This window comes from Nerophis lumbriciformis, linkage group LG33, assembly GCF_033978685.3.
Source record: "Nerophis lumbriciformis linkage group LG33, RoL_Nlum_v2.1, whole genome shotgun sequence".
Taxonomy (NCBI): Eukaryota; Metazoa; Chordata; class Actinopteri; order Syngnathiformes; family Syngnathidae; genus Nerophis; species Nerophis lumbriciformis.
Window position 1 is genome coordinate 21,902,905 of NC_084580.2, and position 21,708 is coordinate 21,924,612.

Below are 21,708 nucleotides of genomic sequence, written 5' to 3' on the forward strand. Positions count from 1 at the left end.
TTTTTTTTTTTCTTTTTTTTTTTTACGACAAAGCTTATATGACGTCACATTCTGTGATATTTTGAACGTTTTATAAATGTTTTGTATATTTAAAAAAAAAAAAAGATTATCTAGGAGTAGAAGTGAACTAAAATATAAACATGAACATGAAGGGGTAGAGTTAAAAGAAATCAGTGATTATTATCGCCACAATTCTAATCACTTTAAACCATACTTGCCAACCTTGAGACCTCCGATTTCGGGAGGTGGGGGGCGTGGTCGGGGGTGGGGCGGGGCGGGGCGTGGTTGAGGGCGTGGTTAAGAGGGGAGGAGTATATTGACAGCTAGAATTCAGCAAGTCAAGTATTTCATACATATATATATATATATAGATATAGATATCTACATCCTGAAAATATGCAAACAAAACTGTGTATAGATAATTGATACTTCAAACTTGCATGAATAAATATTAAAGAATATAACATAACTTGGCTTCTGAGAGTTTCAAAATGTAATGAATAAAATGCTAAAGTTGTTGATAAACAAGCAATTATTTTAATAATTAAATATGGTCATTTTAAATGAATTATTATGATAATTTAAAATCAATTGGCTGGATGTAATAAGGAGTCACAAAAAAATACAAATAAAAGTACAATTAATTTTGATGTTTTTAGCAAAATATAGTAAAAATGTATTTATTTATTTATTTTTTTTAAATTAATAAATATATTTATTTTTAGGTAAAATAAACATAAAAATACAATTTATCTCTAGTCTGGATGATTTAGTTCTTGTCACCCTGTTGTCCTCCCGTCATGAAAAAAGGCTGTCCTCACTCAGGTCCGCATGGAGCTGGAGGGGGCGTGGCTTCCAGCTCCGGCTGAAAATCGGGAGATTTTCGGGAGAATATTTGTCCCGGGAGGTTTTGGGGAGAGGCGCTGAATTTCGGGAGTCTCCCGGAAAATTCGGGAGGGTTGGCAAGTATGCTTTAAACAAGATACTTATCTATAACGAAAATTTTAAAAAAAGATTAAAAAGGAGGACAAAGAAAATGACGTTTGATGGAGAAGGCCTGTGATTATATTACATCCGGAGATGCTTTCCTCTTCATTCACCTTAGGTGAATGGAGCCTTGGCCAGGAGGACTTGATATCATCAGATGGTATCCAGCGGTCATTGGGTGTTTCGACCCTGAACCATAACACCCTACCGCTGGTGGGCCGGCAGTGGTGGCCAAGTCACTGCCTATCTCCTCCTCCTGGCTTCCAGCTCATCTCGTCTCTCCTGCTCCATAACCAGCAAGAGGCTCTCTCTGCTGCCTCCCCCTTCCTGCGAGCTGCTGTCTTTCTCTCCTTCCCTGTTATTCCCAAGGCTGTGAGCATTCTCCATACCGACTGGGCAGGGAATTCTCTGCAGCCGACCTCGACCGGGAACAGCCATGCTTGCCATCCTTTTCCCCTGCATTCATTCAAAAGATCCTGGTATTTGGCACTTTTCCTTTAGAAGGCTTGGTCGCACCCTTCTTCCCATGGGACTGTGAGTTCTATGAGAATGATCTTCTTTGCCTCTTCAGACCACAGCACCACATCCGGTCTTAGGGTTGTCTGGACAACCTGGGGGAACTGCAGCCTTCCTCCCAGGTCTACCTTCATGTCCCAAGAACGGGCCATTTGCAATAGGCTCTTCCTTGATGTTGCTGTGGTTGGTGGCTTTTCTCCCTCCCTCACAAACTGGATTGATCTTGTTCTCCCTTGTGGTTGCCGTTTCTTGCATCTCTGCTGCTCCAGGGTGTTAGCCAGTGTCATGAGCACCTTGTCATGACGCCATCTGTATCTCCCTTGGGTGAGTGCTGTTTTGCACCCTGACAGGATGTGCGCCATGGTACCCTTCTGTCCGCAAAGCTTGCATAGTGGATCCTCTCTCATGCCCCATCTGTGCAAGTTTGTTGGAGTCGGGAGTGTGTCATACACTGATCTCAGCAAGAAAGAGATGCGGAATGGTTCCAGCTTCCATAGATCTGCCCACGTGATCTTTCTCTTGGGGAGGTCCCATTTGGTCCAGGCTCCCTGGGACGCTAGTTCCACTGCTCTTGATTTCCGACCTTCCTCTTCCAGGTTTCGTACTTCCTCCTGGATCATAGCTCTTCTTTCCCTGGGTTCTGCCTTACTCCACTGTTGGACATGTTGGATATAATATACATTTATATATATATATATATATATATATATATATATATATATATATATATATATATATATATATATCAAGAGGGACAGAGACAGCGCACAGTGCATGTGGATCACATGTTACCATGGCGAGAAAACATGGAGAGACTGCCAGTTATCTAGTCTCCACCAGTTGCAGAAAATGTGCCATCAGTACAACTGGACAGTGTTGTTTCAGTTCCATCACCAGGACCATCAGTGAGTCAGACACAAACTAGTCTCATCATTGAACCAGATTCAAGGGCTGCTGAGTTGCCATCATCAGAACCCAGATCACCCACAACAAAAACCCCACCAGTGATCCACAGTTACCCAGAAAGGTTTCGAGTACCACCAAAAAAACTGAATTTCTGAAGACAGTATACAAATCTGTGTTAAAGATGTACACATACTGTTTGTATAATAAGCATGTTATTGTTTACAAATGAGGGTTAAGAGTTCAGTACTAAAAAAAAAAAGAATGTGGCTTAAGTACAGTATTTTAATTGAGCTGCTGCATTTTTTGGTTGGGTTGTTTGGGTGATCTATGTTTGTCTGTTGCCATCTCCTGGTGAATGTTGGCTATAGCGTACTGGGGTTACTTTTTGGTTGGCCAACGATTTACGTGGTGTTGCGCACCTGACGTCAAGTGTGTGAGTCTGTTCTGAAGTCTACAGTAAAGAGACGTACTTCATCACCTCGCCTGTTTATTGCCTCCAACTCAATATATTACAACAACATTGCTCCATGCAGACTCTCCAGGTCCGCATGGAGCTGGAGGGGGCGTGGCCTCCAGGTCCGCCTGAATTTCGGGAGATTTTCGGGAGAAAATTTGTCCCGGGAGGTTTTCGGGAGAGGGGCTGAATTTCGGGAGTCTCCCGGAAAATCCGGGAGGGTTGGCAAGTATGTATAGATATCTAATGTATTCATACATTGTTTATGTAGGATATACGCATGTATATATAACCTAATCATATTGTTTCTTCAACTTAAAAATAGTTTACCATTTTTTTCCCCCTTCTCTGGGATTATATTCCCAGTTTTGATCTCGGACGTCTGGTCATTTATAGCGTATAAGAATATTATATTACTGTTAAGCAAACTATGAATAATAAAACACGCCAAAACATGTGACTGTTATCATAGCTACACGTATGACAAAAAAGGGGGTGAAAATCAGTGGTTAGCAGTGAGGTAAGATGAATTAAATGCACTGACAGTTCATTGCTCCTGCCAAATGAATTGCACTGAGTGGAGCGGATCACCACTCCAAGATGGCGGCCACGCGTCTCGTCTGCGCCAGTAGGCAGTAGCACTCCATGCTGCGTCTACTTATAAGATGTCTATGGTTATAACGTTAGCAGTGAGTTTGCAGCCTCACTGATTTAACTACACAGCAAATAAAAGTCACGTTACTTAGCCAATAAACATTATCTTACATTCAAAACTTACCCTTCTTTGTGCAACTTCAAATGTCGAACGAAGTTGGAAGTTGTTGCATCTCCGTCTGTAATATTCGAATAGCATGATTTGCATACGGCAATTCGTTTTTTGTTGACCAAGTCGTAGTTTTTATACCCGAACGAAACCAACTTTGGCATAATTGTTTCTCACTGGCACGTTGTTGGACAACTCTTGTTCATTGGTTGTACTGCAATTTGATTGGATGAATGCTGTGTGATGAAAACAACGTAGATCTAATTTGATTGGCTGTTGTACTGACAGCCCGCCAGCTGGCAGGAACAACACGCTGATCGACACAGACGAAGAAAATGGAAGATACGGAGCGCTCCCAAATAACTTTTTAAGCTTTGGATTTTGGGGAAAGTGGCAAATCATGTCAAGTCAAAAGGTTCAAGTCCAAGTGAAGTCACAAGTCATTGATGTTAAAGTCTAAGTCGAGTTGCAAGTCTCTTTACATTTTGTCAAGTCGAGTCTAAAGTCATCAAATTCATGACTCGAGTCTGACTCGAGTCCAAGTCATGTGACTCGAGGCCACACCTCTGCGGCTCAGAGAGGAGAGGAGGCCGTTGTTTGACCTAATCTTTTTGGGGAAACCATGTCGGGGTATTAGGTCATTCACAAGCCATTGAATTACTGATTTTGTAAGTTTGCGAATTGGTGCCGTCTGCCAAAATTATGAATCAGGGTGGGCAGTAAAAATGGCAGACAGAAAAGCGAGGAGTCAAGATCAACCTGAATGAGTGTGTGCGAGTGAGTGTAATTCCTGAGGTGGGTGGGACTAAGAGTACAAAGTAAATAAAAAAGAGCGTTGACCAATGACCTCTCCTGGGTACTATTAAAATAAAATAGGCTAATTGTAATTGGATTAAAAAAAAAAGTTTATTAAATAATTATTTTAACATTACATGGGAGAGGTGACACAATAAAATAGATGTCACCTTCAGATGGTTTTGTAAATTACACATCAACCCAAACAGGATTCAAACCCAGCACCCTTCAACTTGAGTCAACAGTCTTAACCACTGGGCTACCCTGGGTCTTGTGGAGTCAGTATTTTTTTTTGTACACAAATGTAATCGAGGACTACTGGCTCAGTAAAGTATAATGAGGTAGAACAAAATACCAGCAACCAGAGTGGGGTTCAAACCCAGTACCTTTCATTCCAAGTCAGCAGTCTTAACCACTGGGCTATCCTCTGCCTTGCTAAGAGTAGATTTATTTCCATACACAAATGTTATCTACGACCCCTGGCTCTCTAAAGTTTGATGAGGTAGAACAAAATGACATCAACCAGAGTGGGGTTCGAACCCAGTACCTTTCAATCCGAGTCAGCAGTGTTAACCTCTGGTCTATCCTGGGTTTTCTGAAGATACGATTGTGTTCCATACACACATGTAATCGAGGACTCCTAATCAATAAAGTATGATAGAGGTTGAACAAATTGCTGTCAAAATATTGTCTCAGCAACACCCAGGATAGCTCAATGGTTAAGACTGCTGCTTCTCACCCGGTACTACTGGGTTCAGATCCATAACTTGGAAGATGTTGTTTTTTTGTTTAGCCTCGGTTATAGTTCACTGATAACATTTGTATATAAGTGAAAACTTAACTGCAACGGGAGCTAGTATAGCTCAATGGTCAGCACTGTGAGCTCCTAATACAGGGGTAGTGAGTTCATATCCCATACATTGGTTTGGTTCGGTTCGGAGAAGTTTGGTTCGGAGAGATGCGTTTCGGAGAGATGCAATTCGGTTGGTAAACATGTGGTTCGGAGCGGTTCGTAGACATGCGGTTCGGAGACATGCGGTTCGTAGACATGCGGTTCGGAGACATGCGGTTCGGAGACATGCGGTTCGGAGACATGCGGTTCGGAGACATGCGGTTCGGAGAGAGGCGGTTCGGAGAGGAGGCCGTTGTTTGACCTAATCTTTTTGGGGAAACCATGTCGGGGTATTAAATCATTCACAAGCCATTTAATTACTGATTTTGTAAGTTTGCGAATTGGTGCCGTCTGCCAAAATTATGAAGCAGGGTGGACATTAAAAATGGCAGACAGAAAAGCGAGGAATCAAGATCAACCTGAATGAGTGTGTGCGAGTGAGTGTAATTCCTGAGGTGGGTGGGACTAAGAGTACAAAGTTAATTAAAAAGAGCGTTGACCAATGACCTCTCCTGGGTACTATTAAAATAAAATAGGCTAATTGTAATTGGATTAAAAAAAAAAGTTTATTAAATAATTATTTTAACAATACATGGGAGAGGTGACACAATAAAATAGATGTCACCTTTAGATGGTTTTGTAAATTACACATCAACCCAACCAGGATTCAAACCCAGCACCCTTCAACTTGAGTCAACAGTCTTAACCACTGGGCTACCCTGGCTCTTGTGGAGTCTGTATTTTTATTTGTACACAAATGTAATCAAGGACTCCTGGCTCAGTAAAGTATGATGAGGTAGAACAAAATACCAGCAACCAGAGTGGGGTTCGAACCCAGTACCTTTCCTTCCAAGTCAGCAGTCTTAACCACTGGGCTATCCTCGGCCTTGTGAAGAGTGGATTTATTTCCATACACAAATGTTATCTACGACCCCTGGCTCTCTAAAGTATGATGAGGTAGAACAAAATGACATCAACCAGAGTGGGGTTCGAACCCAGTACCTTTCAATCCGAGTCAGCAGTGTTAACTTCTGGTCTATCCTGGGTTTTGTGAAGATACGATTGTGTTCCATACACACATGTAATCGAGGACTCCTAATCAATAAAGTATGATAGAGGTTGAACAAATTGCTGTCAAAATATTGCCTCAGCAACACTCAGGATAGCTCAATGGTTAAGACTGCTGCTTCTCACCCGGTACTACTGGGTTCAGATCCATAACTTAGAAGATGTTGTTTTTTTGTTTTGCCTCGATTATGGTTCACTGATAACATTTCTTTATAAGCGAAAACTTAACTGTAATGGGAGCTAGTATAGCTCAATGGTCAGCACTGTGGGCTCCTAATACAGGGATAGTGAGTTCAAATCCCATACATGGAATAGGTTTGGTTCGGTTCGGAGAGATGCGGTTCGCAGTGTTTCGGTTCGGAGAAGTTCGGTTCAGAGAGATGCGGTTCGGTTGGTAGACATGTGGTTCAGAGAGATTTGGTTCGGAGAGAGGCGGTTCGGAGAGGAGGCCGTTGTTTGACCTAATCTTTTTTCCATAATCTTTCCATACATGGAATAGGTTTGGTTCGGTTCGTTTCGGAGAGATGCGTTTCGGAGAGATGCGGTTCGGAGAGGTTCGGTTCGGAGAGATGCGGTTCGAAGAAGTTCGGTTTGGAGAGATGCGGTTCAGTTGGTAAACATGTGGTTCGGAGAAGTTCGGTTCAGAGAGATTCGGTTCGTAGACATGCGGTTCGGAGAGAGGCGGTTCGGAGAGGAGGCCGTTGTTTGACCTAATCTTTTTGGGGAAACCATGTCGGGGTATTAAGTCATTCACAAGCCATTTAATTACTGATTTTGTAAGTTTGCAAATTGGTGCCGTCTGCAAAAATTATGAAGCAGGTTGGGCATTAAAAATGGCAGACAGAAAAGCGAGGAATCAAGATCAACCTGAATGAGTGTGTGCGAGTGAGTGTAATTCCTGAGGTGGGTGGGACTAAGAGTACAAAGTTAATAAAAAAGAGCGTTGACCAATGACCTCTCCTGGGTACTATTAAAATAAAATAGGCTAATTGTAATTGGATTAAAAAAAAAAGTTTATTAAATAATTATTTTAACATTACATGGGAGAGGTGACACAATAAAATAGATGTCACCTTCAGATGGTTTTGTAAATTACACATCAACCCAACCAGGATTCAAACCCAGCACCCTTCAACTTGAGTCAACAGTCTTAACCACTGGGCTACCCTGGGTCTTGTGGAGTTGGTATTTTTTTTTGTACACAAATGTAATCGAGGACTCCTGGCTCACTAAAGTAGTAGAACAAAATACCAGCAACCACAGTGGGGTTCGAACCCAGTACCTTTCCTTCCAAGTCAGCAGTCTTAACCACTGGGCTATCCTCTGCCTTGAGAAGAGTAGATTTATTTCCATACACAAATGTTATCTACGACCCCTGGCTCTCTAAAGTATGATGAGGTAGAACAAAATGACATCAACCAGAGTGGGGTTCGAACCCAGTACCTTTACCTCCAAGTCAGCAGTCTTAACCACTGGGCTATCCTCGGCCTTGCGAAGTGTAGATTTATTTCCATACACAAATGTTATCTACGACCCCTGGCTCTCTAAAGTATGATGAGGTAGAACAAAATGACATCAACCAGAGTGGGGTTCAAACCCAGTACTTTTCATTCCGAGTAAGCAGTGTTAACCCCTGGTCTATCCTGGGTTTTGTGAAGATACGATTGTGTTCCATACACACATGTAATCGAGGACTCCTAATCAATAAAGTATGATAGAGGTTGAACAAATTGTTGTCAAAATATTGCCTCAGCAACACCCAGGATAGCTCAATGGTTAAGACTGCTGCTTCTCACCCGATACTACTGGGTTCAGATCCATAACTTGGAAGATGTTGTTTTTTTGTTTTGCCTCAATTATAGTTCACTGATAACATTTGTATATAAGCGAAAACTTAACTTTAATGGGAGAGAGTGTAGCTCAATGGTCAGCACTGTGGGCTCCTAATACAGGGGTAGTGAGTTCAAATCCCATACATGGAATAGGTTTGGTTCGGTTCGGAGAGATGCGGTTCGCAGTGTTTCGGTTCGGAGAAGTTCGGTTCGGTTGGTAGACATATGGTTCAGAGAGAGGCGGTTCGGAGAGAGGCGGTTCGGAGAGAGGCGGTTCGGAGAGAGGCGGTTCGGAGAGGAGGCCGTTGTTTGACCTAATCTTTTTTCCATAATCTTTCCATACATGGAATAGGTTTGGTTTGGTTCGTTTCGGAGAGATGCGTTTCGGAGAGATGCGGTTCGGAGAAGTTCGGTTTGGAGAGATGCGGTTCAGTTGGTAAACATGTGGTTCGGAGAAGTTCGGTTCAGAGAGATTCGGTTCGTAGACATGCGGTTCGGAGAGAGGCGGTTCGGAGAAGAGGCCGTTGTTTGACCTAATCTTTTTGGGGAAACCATGTCGGGGTATTAAGTCATTCACAAGCCATTTAATTACTGATTTTGTAAGTTTGCAAATTGGTGCCGTCTGCCAAAATTATGAAGCAGGGTGGGCATTAAAAATGGCAGACAGAAAAGCGAGGAGTCAAGATCAACCTGAATGAGTGTGTGCAAGTGAGTGTAATTCCTGAGGTGGGTGGGACTAAGAGTACAAAGTTAATAAAAAAGAGCGTTGACCAATGACCTCTCCTGGGTACTATTAAAATAAAATAGGCTAATTGTAATTGGATTTAAAAAAAAAAGTTTATTAAATAATTATTTTAACATTACATGGGAGAGGTGACACAATAAAATAGATGTCACCTTCAGATGGTTTTGTAAATTACACATCAACCGAATCAGGTTTCAAACCCAGCACCCTTCAACTTGAGTCAACAGTCTTAACCACTGGGCTACCCTGGGACTTGTAGCATCAGTATTTTTTTTCATACACAAATGTAATCGAGGACTCATGGCTCAGTAATGTATGATGAGGTAGAACAAAATACCAACAACCAGAGTAGGGTTTGAACCCAGTACCTTTCATTCCAAGTCAGTAGTCTTAACCACTAGGCTGTCCTCAGTCTTGTGAAGAGTTGATTTCTTTCCATACACAAATGTTATCTACGACCCCTGGCTCTCTAAAGTATGATGAGGTAGAACAAAATACCATCAACCAGAGCGGGGTTCGAACCCAGTACCTTTCATTCCGAGTCAGTGTAATAGTGTGATGTTGTTGCACTATATTATGAACTCGACAGGGTGTTATGTTTTATTTTGAAGTATCGCTTTTATTTTGAAGAACCGGATGTCCGGTGCGGGAAGTGTCTTTGCTGTTTTTTCGATTACTTTACTTCCTCTTCCTTCGGACTGTTGAATGAGAAGGTAATAGTTCTTCACTGCTCCGTGTTTCTTCATATTGTAAATATTCTTCCTAAACGTTCCTAGATACTTTAAAAGTTAACCCAATAATGTTGTGTGTACAAGTGATGTGTTGTTTTGAGTAATTTTTATGCACAATTTTGTTTATTTAGAAGTAAGTAGAGCGTCGACTGTGTGAATTGTTTGGTAGTATTTACGCATGGTATTTACATCTCACAGGAGCAGGTATCACTCCGCCAGAAAGTCGAGACCTGTGTATGTTTGTTTTGTGTTTCCAACACAGGTATGTGCATTTGTGCATTATTATAAGTTTGTGATAAAATGTTTTTGTTAATGTAATTTAATTTATTATTATTTTTATATGAATGAATGTTTGTTACTTCCTCTTCCTTCGGACTTTTGAATGAGAAGTTAAAAGTTCTTCACTACTCCGTGTTTCTTCATATTGAGCAGATATCACTCCGCCAGAAAGTCGAGACCTGTGTATGTGTGTTTTGTGTTTCCAACACAGGTTACCAATAAATACTGAACCGCCGGCATGGTGAAATGTCTTTATTTTCGAGTAATATTTTGATACTAACACATCTCATCTCAGCATATTTTACTAGAATACCCTTAAAATCAAGTACCTACTGTACTGTTTACTTGTTGAAATATCAATCAATCAATCAATGTTTATTTATATAGCCCTAAATCACAAGTGTCTCAAAGGGCTGCACAAGCCACAACGACATCCTCGGTACAAAGCCCACATACGGGCAAGGAAAACTCACCCCAGTGGGACGTCGATGTGAATGACTATGAGAAACCTTGGAGAGGACCGCATATGTGGGTAACAACCCCCCCCCCCCCCCCCCTCTAGGGGAGACCGAAAGCAATGGATGTTGAGTGGGTCTGACATAATATTGTGAGAGTCCAGTCCATAGTGGATCCAACATAATAGTAAGAGTCCAGTCCATAATGGGGCCAGCAGGACACCATCCCGAGCGGAGACGGGTCAGCAGCGTAGAGATGTTCCCAGTCGATGCACAGGCGAGCGGTCCACCCCGGGTCCCGACTCTGGACAGCCAGCACTTCATCCATGGCCACCGGACCTGTGCCCCCCCCCTCAAGGAAAAGGGGAGCAGAGGAGAAAAGAAAAGAAACGGCAGATCAACTGGTCTAACAGGGGGGCTATTTAAAGGCTAGAGTATACAAATGAGTTTTAAGATGGGACTTAAATGCTTCTACTGAGGTAGCATCTCATAAAAATACTCTTTTTAGAGCTAACAACTACCCAAACTTAAACAAGTATACAGTACAGTAGGTACCGTATTTTTCGGAGTATAAGTCGCACCGGAGTATAAGTCGCACCTGCCGAAAATGCATAATAAAAAAGGAAAAAAACATATATAAGTCGCACTGGAGCCCGGCCAAACTATGAAAAAAACTGCGACTTATAGTCTGAAAAATACGGTACTTGATTTTGATATATGTAATGCTCATAAGGGCATTGTAGTATAATATGCAGAGATGGGATGTGTCAATATCAAAATATTACTTGAAATACATTTTTGGCAGCACCAAAGTGGTCGTTTGGGTATATTTTAGCTTTGTAAAGGGTATTTCAACAAGTATACAGTACAGTACGTACCGTATTTTTCGGAGTATAAGTCGCACCGGAGTATAAGTCGCACCGGCCGAAAATGCATAATAAAGAAGGGGAAAAACACATATAAGTCGCACTGGAGTACAAGTCGCATTTTTTGGGGAAATGTATTTGATAAAAGCCAACACCAAGAATAGACATTTGAAAGGCAATTTAAAATAAATCAAGAATAGTGAACAACAGGCTGAATAAGTGTACGTTATATGAGGCATAAATAACCAACTGGTATGTTAACGTAACATATTATGGTAAGAGTCATTCAAATAACTATAACATATAGAACATGCTATTGTCATGTCTGTGTAATCGTGTTTTGTCTTAGTCATGTTTTGTTTAGTTATTGGACTCTTTAGTTTCTGGCTTTTCACTCCCTTGTCTTGTTTCCATGATTACCCATTAGTTTCACCTGTTCCACGTTTGGACTCATTGTGCACTCTTGTTTGTCACCATAGCAACCCATTAGTTTTCACCTGTCACGTCACGCACCTGTTTCACATTTTGAGTCACGCACCTGTTTTCGTTAATCATGTCTGTAGTATTTAAGTTCATTGTTTTTCAGTTTGTCTTTCTGGTGACATCCCCACATTTATGCTCTGCACATTTCTGACTCTTTTTTTCATGTCCATTGTTCACGCTGCTCCTTTTTGTCCATGCCAAGTAAGTTTTGTTTATTATTACCACAGTTAGTGTTTTTTTTGTTGTTCATAGTTTTTGCCTTTGTGCAAGTGTTTGGTTTCATAGTTTGTTCTCCGCCATTGTGCGCGCTTTTCGTTTGTACTTTTTTTTGCTATATTAAATAAATCATGTACTCACATTCCCGTCTCGCCCGAGCCAACTTTCCGTTGCATTCCGGAAAAGCAAACACCCAGGACCAAGTCATGACAGCTATATGTTTACCAAACAATCTGTCACTCCTAATCGCTAAACCCCATGAAATCTTATAAGTCTAGTCTCTTACGTGAATGAGGTAAATAATATTATTTCATATTTTACGGTAATGTGTACATAATTTCACACATAAGTCGCTCCTGAGTATAAGTCGCACCCCCGGCCAAACTATGAAAAAAACTGCGACTTATAGTCCGAAAAATACGGTACTTAATTTTGATTTATGTAATGCTCATAATAAGGGTATTCTACTCATATATACATGCGTAAATATAAAAATATTACGTTGATTCACTTTTTGTCAGGCAATATTACATTTAATGACCATTTTACATAAATGAATACATCCAAACACTTTATACATATTTATTATGTGCAGGAGGAAATAACAGTTACAATTGTGTGTATCTTCCAAACAAGAATGAGTCATTCGGTCCTTTAAATCAGTGGTACCGAACCTTTTTGTAACGCTTGAAAATTTGTCCCACTGACAATCAGGTGTGCTTACAGACTGTATCCCTGCAGACTGTATTGATATATATTGATATATAATGTAGGAACCAGAATATTAATAACAGAAAGAAACAACCCTTTTGTGCGAATGAGTGTGAATGGGGGAGGGAGGTTTTTTGGGTTGCTGCACAAATTGTAAGTGTATCTTGTGTTTTTTATGTTGATTTAATTAAAAAATAAAAATAAAATAAAAATAAAAACAATTGTTTTTATTTTTTTTTATTTCTTGTGCGGCCCGGTACCAATCGATCCACGGACCGGTACCGGTGGTTGGGGACCACTGCTTTAAGTCTCATCAATACCACAGAAAAGGCAAACTGTCATTTTCCTGACACGATAAAGTCTTGAATAATGTCAAACATGTATCGTTACAATAATGTAATTTAATTTGACCTGCTGCTATACTCTGTCTCAAAGTGTTAACATGTGCTCAATGTTTCCTTACCATTATTGCTATGTTGTCTATTACTATTATTACTATGTTGCCTATTACCATTATTACTATGTTGCCTATTACCATTATTGCTATGTTGCCTATTACCATTATTGCTATGTTGCCTATTACCATTATTACTATGTTGCCTACCATTATTGCTATGTTGTCTATTACCATTATTACTATGTTGCCTATTACCATTATTGCTATGTTGTCTATTACTATTATTACTATGTTGCCTATTACCATTATTGCTATGTTGGCAAGAATGTGTGGATATCCTGCGACACTCAAAGCAGATGCATTTCCAACGATAAAGCCAAAGAAATCTGCCGCCAGACCCCCATTGAATCTGCCGGAGTGTGTGAGCAATTCAGGGACAAAGGACCTCGGTAGCACGGCAATTAATGGCGGCAGTTTGTTCCCGCAGACGAGCGAGCTAAACCCCCTGGATGTCTTGGCTCACACCGTCCCTTATGCCACCGAAGATGATCAAGAGAAGAATATCGACCCTAGCTTCCCTGGCCTGCTGACATCAACTCCAAAACTGGACAGATCAGCTTTCAGGAAAAGAGAGCGGATGAGGGTATGTCTACTGTCGGAGGCAGATATTTACATATCTCCGAATTTAAGTTGTACTTCTTTTATTTCATAGTCATATTTGAAAACAGCTCGTGTTTTCCATTTCTTCTCTTGCTGCTCTGTCTCCAAGTAAACTGTGTGTGTTTACCTTGATGCTGAGGAATGTTAGAGAGAGCGATAATAAGCATTTGTTTTGGCTAGGGAGACATGACTGAGGGGGAGAGCAGGCCCGGCCCTAACCAATCTGGCGCCCTAGGCAAGATTTTAGGTGGCGCCCCCCCACATCGGCAGTGAAGTGTATATACTCACAAGAAACTGAATAGCTTTGTCTTTGACCTTTTTTTTTTTACATACAACTATACCTAATATATAAAGGGGTGGAAAAGTGACTATTACCTGCAGGGCAAACATTAGCTAACCAGAAGGCAATAACAATGTAAACAAAAAACACCTGCTTAAAAGATCTAATACAAATGTCCCTGAGGAATGTAAGGTGGGAGTACTGTAATTACCTAACGTTACATTATTATTTTCCATAACAATTTAGCCCCCTCCACAATATTAACCCGACGTTAAAACAGAACTAGCTATTTATTGATTAGCAATTGCCGAATCATGTAACATTAGCTTAATGCTAAAAAGCCAGCTACTATCACATTCTGTAACAGACAAATAATTTCATGTAGGCTAACGTTACCTACCTGCTACCTCTGTCTTTTCTCGTTTCTCCTCCTCTTCTTTTCTCTTTTTTCTTCCCTGGGCACCTGACAGTTTTGGCCGTTTTGACATCTTGTGTTGATTTTTTGATGTGGTGATGTCCAAAAAGAGTCATGATACGGGAAGGGAGGGGCGCACCGTGCGGGGGGAGGGGGGGGGGGGCGTAATGTTGTAACAAATAATATTTCTATTAAATAGGCTTTACTTTGCATTTTAATTAACGTGGGATTATTTTTTGTATTTAGAAATCATAGTACCAACTTTTTTTTTTTTTTTTTTTCTCCAACATTTGTGGCACTGGCGTGGCGCCCCCTGATGGACGGCGCCCTTAGCATTTGCCTATACGGCCTATGCCACGGGCCGGCCCTGGAGGAGAGGGTTTTGGGTCGGGGAGGCAGACCATTTTTGGCGGCACGATAGAATGTTCTATGCTGGACTGGTCTCAAAAATATATCTGCAAAGCTTTGCCAATATATTACAAAATACCTATTCAGTCTCTGGTGGTTTTTCAACTCAGTTTTAAGTGTCGTAAAGAGCTTGGGAGCGACTTGTGACTTGAATTCCCTGGGAGGAACAACTGGTCCAAAACGCAACAATACAGAATATATTAATTGATGAAAACTTTATTCATTACTCACGGTTTTACGTAAATTATTATACACAAACTGTGTTTACCAATAATTTAGCTTAAAAACATTTATTTTTTTCAATCATTCGAGTACATTCGGGTAGTCTTGTGTAATTCAGTATTTTGTGTCTATTTAGGTATGGTTAACCTGAGTGCTGAAATTGTGGAAAAATATATGTTCTTAGCGCGCCTGAAATGGGCTGTCTGCACTCTCAAAGTGCATGTTGTTGCCAAATGTATTTCATATGCTGTAAACCTAGTTCATAGTTGATAGTAATTATCTTATCAGACAGTGTTAAGCCGCTGAAATCCGAGTCTGAATCCGAGCTAATGTCGCTATACCTTGCTGTTTGTTTGTATTGGCATCACTGTGTGACGTCACAGGAAAATGGACGGGTGTATATAACGATGGTTAAAATCAGGCACTTTGAAGCTTTTTTTAGGGATATTGCGTGATGGGTAAAATTTTGGAAAAAAACTTCGAAAAATAAAATAAGCCACTGGGAACTGATTTTTAATGGTTTTAACCCTTCTGAAATTGTGATAATGTTCCCCTTTAAGAAGTGATGATGATGTTGTGGTTCAGTGTGCCCCTTCACAGGCTTGCTGTCTCCAAAACAAGTCTCCACCATGGTGGTGCCAGCGGTCCTACAACTTGTACTTATACACTATACCAGTGTTTTTCAACCACTGTGTAGTGTGTGTCAAGACTAGGTCCTGGGTGTTAGCTTTTCCGGGATGCAACGGAAAGTTGGCACGGGCGAGACGGGAATGAAGGTACATGATTTATTTATTACATTAAAAAAAAGTGCAAACGAAAAGCGCGCACAGTGGGGGAGAATAAATTATGAAACCAAAAGACTACAGCAAAAAAGTACAAACGAAAAACACGCACAATGGCGGAGAACAAACTATGAAACCAAAAAGACTATAAACATGGAACAAAAACTTACTTGGCTTGGACAAAAATAGTTGCATGAAGAATGGACATGGAAAGAAGTATCAGGCATGGACAGAGCATAAATGTGGGGGTTCAGGGGTATGATGTCGCCAGGGAGACTTCCTGGCAACAATGGGTTTAAATAATAGTGACATGATTAAAGACAGGTGCGTGAGTCGTGAGGGCAGGTGAAAACTAATGGGTTGCTATGGTGACAAACAAGAGTGCACAATGAGTCCAAACGTGGAACAGGTGAAACTAATGGGTAAGCATGGAAACAAGACAAGGGAGTGAAAAGCCAGAAACTAAAGAGTCCAATAACTTAACAAAACATGATTACACAGACATGACAGTGTGCCGCGAGATACAGTCTGGTGTGTCGTAGGAGATGATCTAATTTCACCTATTTGGGGTAAAAAATATGTTTTGCAAACCAGTAATTATAGTCTGCAAATAATGTGTTGTTGTTGAGTGTCGGTGCTGTCTAGAGCTCGGCAGAGTAACCGTGTAATACTCTTCCATATCAGTTGGTGGCAGCAGGTAGCTGATTGCTTTGTAGATGTCGGAGACAGCGGGAGGCAGCGTGAAGGTAAAAAGGTGTTTAATGCTTAAACCAAAAATAAACAAAAGGTGAGTGCCCCTAAGAAAAGGCATTGAAGCTTAGGGAAGGCTATGCAGAACGAAAGTAAAACTGAACTGGCTACAAAGTAAACAAAAACAGAATGCTGGACGACAGCAAAGACTTACCGTGGCGCAAAGACGGCGTCCACAATGTACATCCGAACATGACACGGCAATCGACAATGTCCCCACAAAGAAGGATAAAAACACAGTAGATGCGGGAAATATCGCTCAAAGGAAGACATGAAACTGCTACAGGAAAATACCAAAAATAGAGAAAAAGCCACCAAAATAGGAGCGCAAGACAAGAACTAAAACACTACACACAGGAAAAACAGCAAAAAAGTCCAAATAAGTCAGGGCATGATGTGACAGGTGGTGACAGTACACCTACACTGCAAAAAGTCAGTGTTCAAAAACAAGAAAAAAACCCACAAAAATTAGGGGTATTTTATTTGAACTAATCAAAATGATCTGCCAATAGAACAAGAAAATTCGGCTTGTCAAGACTTTCCAAACGAATTAAAATTAGCTAACCTCAATGAACCCAAAAATACCTTAAAATAAGTATATTATCACTAATAACAAGTGTACTACTATATGAGTACATATTTTCTATTGTTTCATTGAAAATAAAACAGCAAAGTCCATTTGGCTGTCATCTGTTTTAATTATGAGACACAATTGTGTCAAAGTCATGACTTTTTTTTTCATGCTTGAAATAAGAAATTGTTACTTTAAAAAAGTAGTTTTATACTTGTGAGTGTTGATGACACAGCTTTGCAACACTTGATATTCTAGTTTCAAGCATGTTTTACTCAATAGGTCATAACATCTCAGCTACAAGCTGTAATATCTTACTGAGATCATTTCGGACCTAAACCCTTAAAACAAGTAAAACACTCTAACATAACATCTGCTTAGTGAGAAGAATGATCTTATCAGACAGAAAATAAGCAAATATCACCCTTATTTGAGATATTTCATCTTACTTAGATTTCAGATTTTGCAGTGTACTTTGAGACAAGAGCTATAGTGATGCATGCTTGGTTATGCTTTAAAGTCATATCCAACAATTGCGGCAACGACTTTTTACTGTCAACTGAGTTTAATTTTTAATGATTTCTGCTGATGGTGTGCCTCCGGATTTTTTCAACGCAAAATCAATCTCAATCAATCAATCTTTATTTATATAGCCCTAAATCACAAGTGTCTCAAAGGGCTGCACAAGCCACAACGACATCCTCGGTACAAAGCCCACATACGGGCAAGGAAAAACTCACCCCAGTGGGACGTCGATGTGAATGACTATGAGAAACCTTGGAGAGGACCGCATATGTGGGTAACACCCCCCCCCCCCCCCCCCCCCCCTCCTCTAGGGGAGACCGAAAGCAATGGATGTCGAGTGGGTCTGACATAATATTGTGAGAGTCCAGTCCATAGTGGATCCAACATAATAGTAAGAGTCCAGTCCATAGTGGGGCCAGCAGGACACCATCCCGAGCGGAGACGGGTCAGCAGCGCAGAGATGTTCCCAGCCGATGCACAGGCGAGCGGTCCACCCGGGTCCCGACTCTGGACAGCCAGCACTTCAACCATGGCCACCGGACCTGTGCCCCCCCCCCCTCAAGGAAAAGGGGAGCAGAGGAGAAAAGAAAAGAAACGGCAGATCAACTGGTCTAACGGGGGCTATTTAAAGGCTAGAGTATACAAATGAGTTTTAAGATGGGACTTAAATGCTTCTACTGAGGTAGCATCTCTAATTGTTACCGGGAGGGCATTCCATAGTACTGGAGCCCGAATAGAAAACGCTCTATAGCCCGCAGACTTTTTTTGGGCTCTGGGAATCACTAAAAATGTGCCTTGGCTCCAAAAAGGTTGAAAAACACTGCACTATACAATATAATTATGCACACCTTTTGTAAGATAGACATTTTTGTTTGTACTAACAATTTTTTTATCAAATATTTCATGCATATATATATATATATATATCCTGAAAATATGCAAACAAAGCTATGTTTAGATAATTGATACTTCAAACTTGCGTAGATAAATATTAAGGAATATAACATAACTTGGCTTCTGAGAGCTTCAAAATGTAATGAATAAAATGCTAAAGTTGTTGATAAACAAGCAATTATTTTAATAATTAAATATGGTCATTTTAAATGAATTATTATGATCATTTAAAATTAATCATTTCAAATATGTTTATTTTAATGTCTAATTCTATGGCTGGATGTAATAAGGAGTCAGAAAAAATACAAATGAAAATACAATTAATTTTGATGTTTTTAGCAAAATATAGTAAAAATGTATTTATTTTTTATTTTTTTGTATTAATAAATATATTTATTTTTAGGTAAGATAAACATAATAATACAATTCATCTCTAATCTGGATGATTTAGTTGTTGTCACCCTGTTGTCCTCCCGTTGTGAAAAAAGGCTGTCCTCACTCAGGTCCGCATGGAGCTGGAGGGGGCGTGGCCTCCAGCTCCGGCTGAAAATCGGGAGAGTTTCGGGAGAATATTTGTCCCGGGAGGTTTTCGGGAGAGGCGCTGAATTTCGGGAGTCTCCCGGAAAATTCTGGAGGGTTGGCAAGTATGCCCTCTTCACACATGACTGCATAGCCTCTTCAACATCCAATCTCATTGTCAAATATGCCGACGACACCACGGTGCTTGGGCTCATCAGTAATAATGATGAGACAGCATACAATGCTGGCTTCATGGTGTGCTAACAATAACTTGGTTCTTAACACTAACAAAACCAAAGAACTAATTGTAGACTTCCACAGGAAAGGGCAGAACAAACACCCTCCACTTTTAATTAATAACAATCTCGTAGAAAGGGTCAAGCATTTCAAATTCTTAGGGGTGAACATAACAGAAGATCTATGCTGGGACATTAACACTGCTTCTACAGTCGGAAAGGCTCAACAAGGTGGGAGGAAGCTGGAGTACCCGGTCAGGCCTCACCTGCCATCATGGAAAGAAAAAAAATGTAAAAAGAAAAAAAATATATTAAATTGTTATATGTATCCAGTGATTATACTATAAAGTTATTTTCCATTTAACTTCACCAGTTTTCGACTATTTTTATTCAAAATCGCTGAATTTTCACATTTGCCGTTCAAATACTGAGAAGAGACGGTGCGGTGATCAGCAGCCAGTTGAGGCACGTCACTCAGTGCCTCAACATGGATTGTGCAATGACTCGGCTAACTGCTGGCCTGCTGTGCAGTGAGACCGTATTGCTATATGAATTATATTATACATTTCCATAGTTTAGTTAGCTGAGGTATATAATGTACAGTGTATTTTGTCAACAACTGTATGTGTGTAAAGTATTTCTTGTGCTGAGCAATCATAAAACTGCTGCAAAGACGCACTGGCTGAGACTCGCAGTAATCCCGCCTCCTGGTGCCGGTTAATGCACCCCCGCCGCAGAATGCACCCCCCCGACGGGAGCGCCACACCAACCAAAGCCCGCACCCAAACCCTCCACGTGCAAGACCGAATCCACCCAAAGAAAGTCACTTAACAAGAAGCCAAAAAGTGCAAAAACAACAATGCTCGCGCCGGAGGAGCCGTGAACGACTGCAGGGACACAACATTAGGTACACCTGCAGACTGCAGCACGGATTTCATATTTCATTCATTCACAACTCCTCCAACACGAACACCACTGTTCCCGCACTTATAAGTAAAGGTAAGACCATAACAACCTTTTTTTTAATTAAATGTGCTTTTTTGTGTGCTACAGTTTGTATGTGTAAAGTTAAAGTTAAGTTAAAGCAGGGGCGTCACTAGCTTTTAAGGACAGGGGGGGCTTTGCCCCCAGGAAATGCACAGGATGCGAGCGAATGTTACGCACTTCACAAACGGCTAACAAAGATTTAGAAATTATTCATTGTTATTATTATTATTTTTTTTAAATGCACGGGACGAAATGAAATGCTCCCCGGGACGATGGCTTTTAACCAGATATTTTCTTTTTCTTTTTATGTATTTATTCATTTTACATTTTATATTAAATGTCTTGGTTTTTCTTCCCTCTGAAAATCCTATTAAATGTTTAACAAGCCATCCTATAATAATAAAACAGCTATTAATGTAACAATACAATAAAACAAATATATTTAATGATGTTTTTTTCATTATTTTAACAATAGGCTTATGCATATTACTTTATATAGATTCTACAAGAAACACAAAACTTAAATAATAAATTATTTACAATTGCACACACAAGGTTTTGTGCAGCTTCACTCATTGTAAAGGAAGATAATGTGCTTCGTACACTTGCAGGACCGCAAGCAAGGTCGCAGAGAAAATGCGGGCTGGAATTTGAGTGATGTGGGCATTTTCTATATGAACAAGTGGAATGGATTGGATACCGATGCACGAAAGGGGCTCTCTACCTTACGCTACGAAGTGAGGGGAAACTGAGTGAATAATTACAGGCTATATGATTATTTATTTAAACTCATATTTGGGCCACTTTATAATGAATATGTCGGCATTTATTTGTAAAAAAAAAAAAAAAAAACACCAAATTATTTAGGGGGGCTTAAGAATATTTTAGGGGGGCTTGAGCCCCCCTAAAATAGGCCTAACAACACCAATCAGTTAAAGTACCAATGATTGTCACACACACTAGGTGTGGTGAAATTTGTCCTCTGCATTTGACCCATCCCCTTGCTCACCCCCTGGGAGGTGAGGGGAGCAGTGGGCAGCAGTGGGCAGCAGCGGCGCCGCGCCCGGGAATAATTGTTGGTGATTTAACCCCCAATTCCAAGCCTTGATGCTGAGTGCCAAGCAGGGAAGAATGCTGGTATGAGCTTTTAAACATAACCCGTTAACTGCTGCCAATCAAATGGTGAATAAGATACTCTTTAGGGTTCATATGTTTGTAAATCTGACTGTGATGAAGTCAGTGCCTCACCAGTCATCAACCTCACCGCACGTCACTGATATATATATATATATATATATATATATATATATATATATATATATATATATATATATATATATATATATATATATATATATATATA

General features: G+C 40.5%; 4 protein-coding genes across 9 annotated transcripts in view; 1 reads left to right on the top strand and 3 right to left on the bottom strand.

Moving 5' to 3' along the window:
* Positions 1–21,708, top strand: part of LOC133575760 (uncharacterized) — a 551,361-nt gene that overhangs the window by 393,791 nt on the left and 135,862 nt on the right. The window lies entirely within an intron of this gene.
* Positions 1–21,708, bottom strand: part of LOC133575681 (uncharacterized) — a 515,078-nt gene that overhangs the window by 243,103 nt on the left and 250,267 nt on the right. The gene's annotated exons all lie outside the window — the stretch shown is intronic.
* The window catches only part of LOC133575689 (uncharacterized), a 302,477-nt gene that overhangs the window by 119,751 nt on the left and 161,018 nt on the right, over positions 1–21,708 (bottom strand). The window lies entirely within an intron of this gene.
* Positions 1–21,708, bottom strand: part of LOC133575750 (uncharacterized) — a 197,249-nt gene that overhangs the window by 58,848 nt on the left and 116,693 nt on the right. The window lies entirely within an intron of this gene.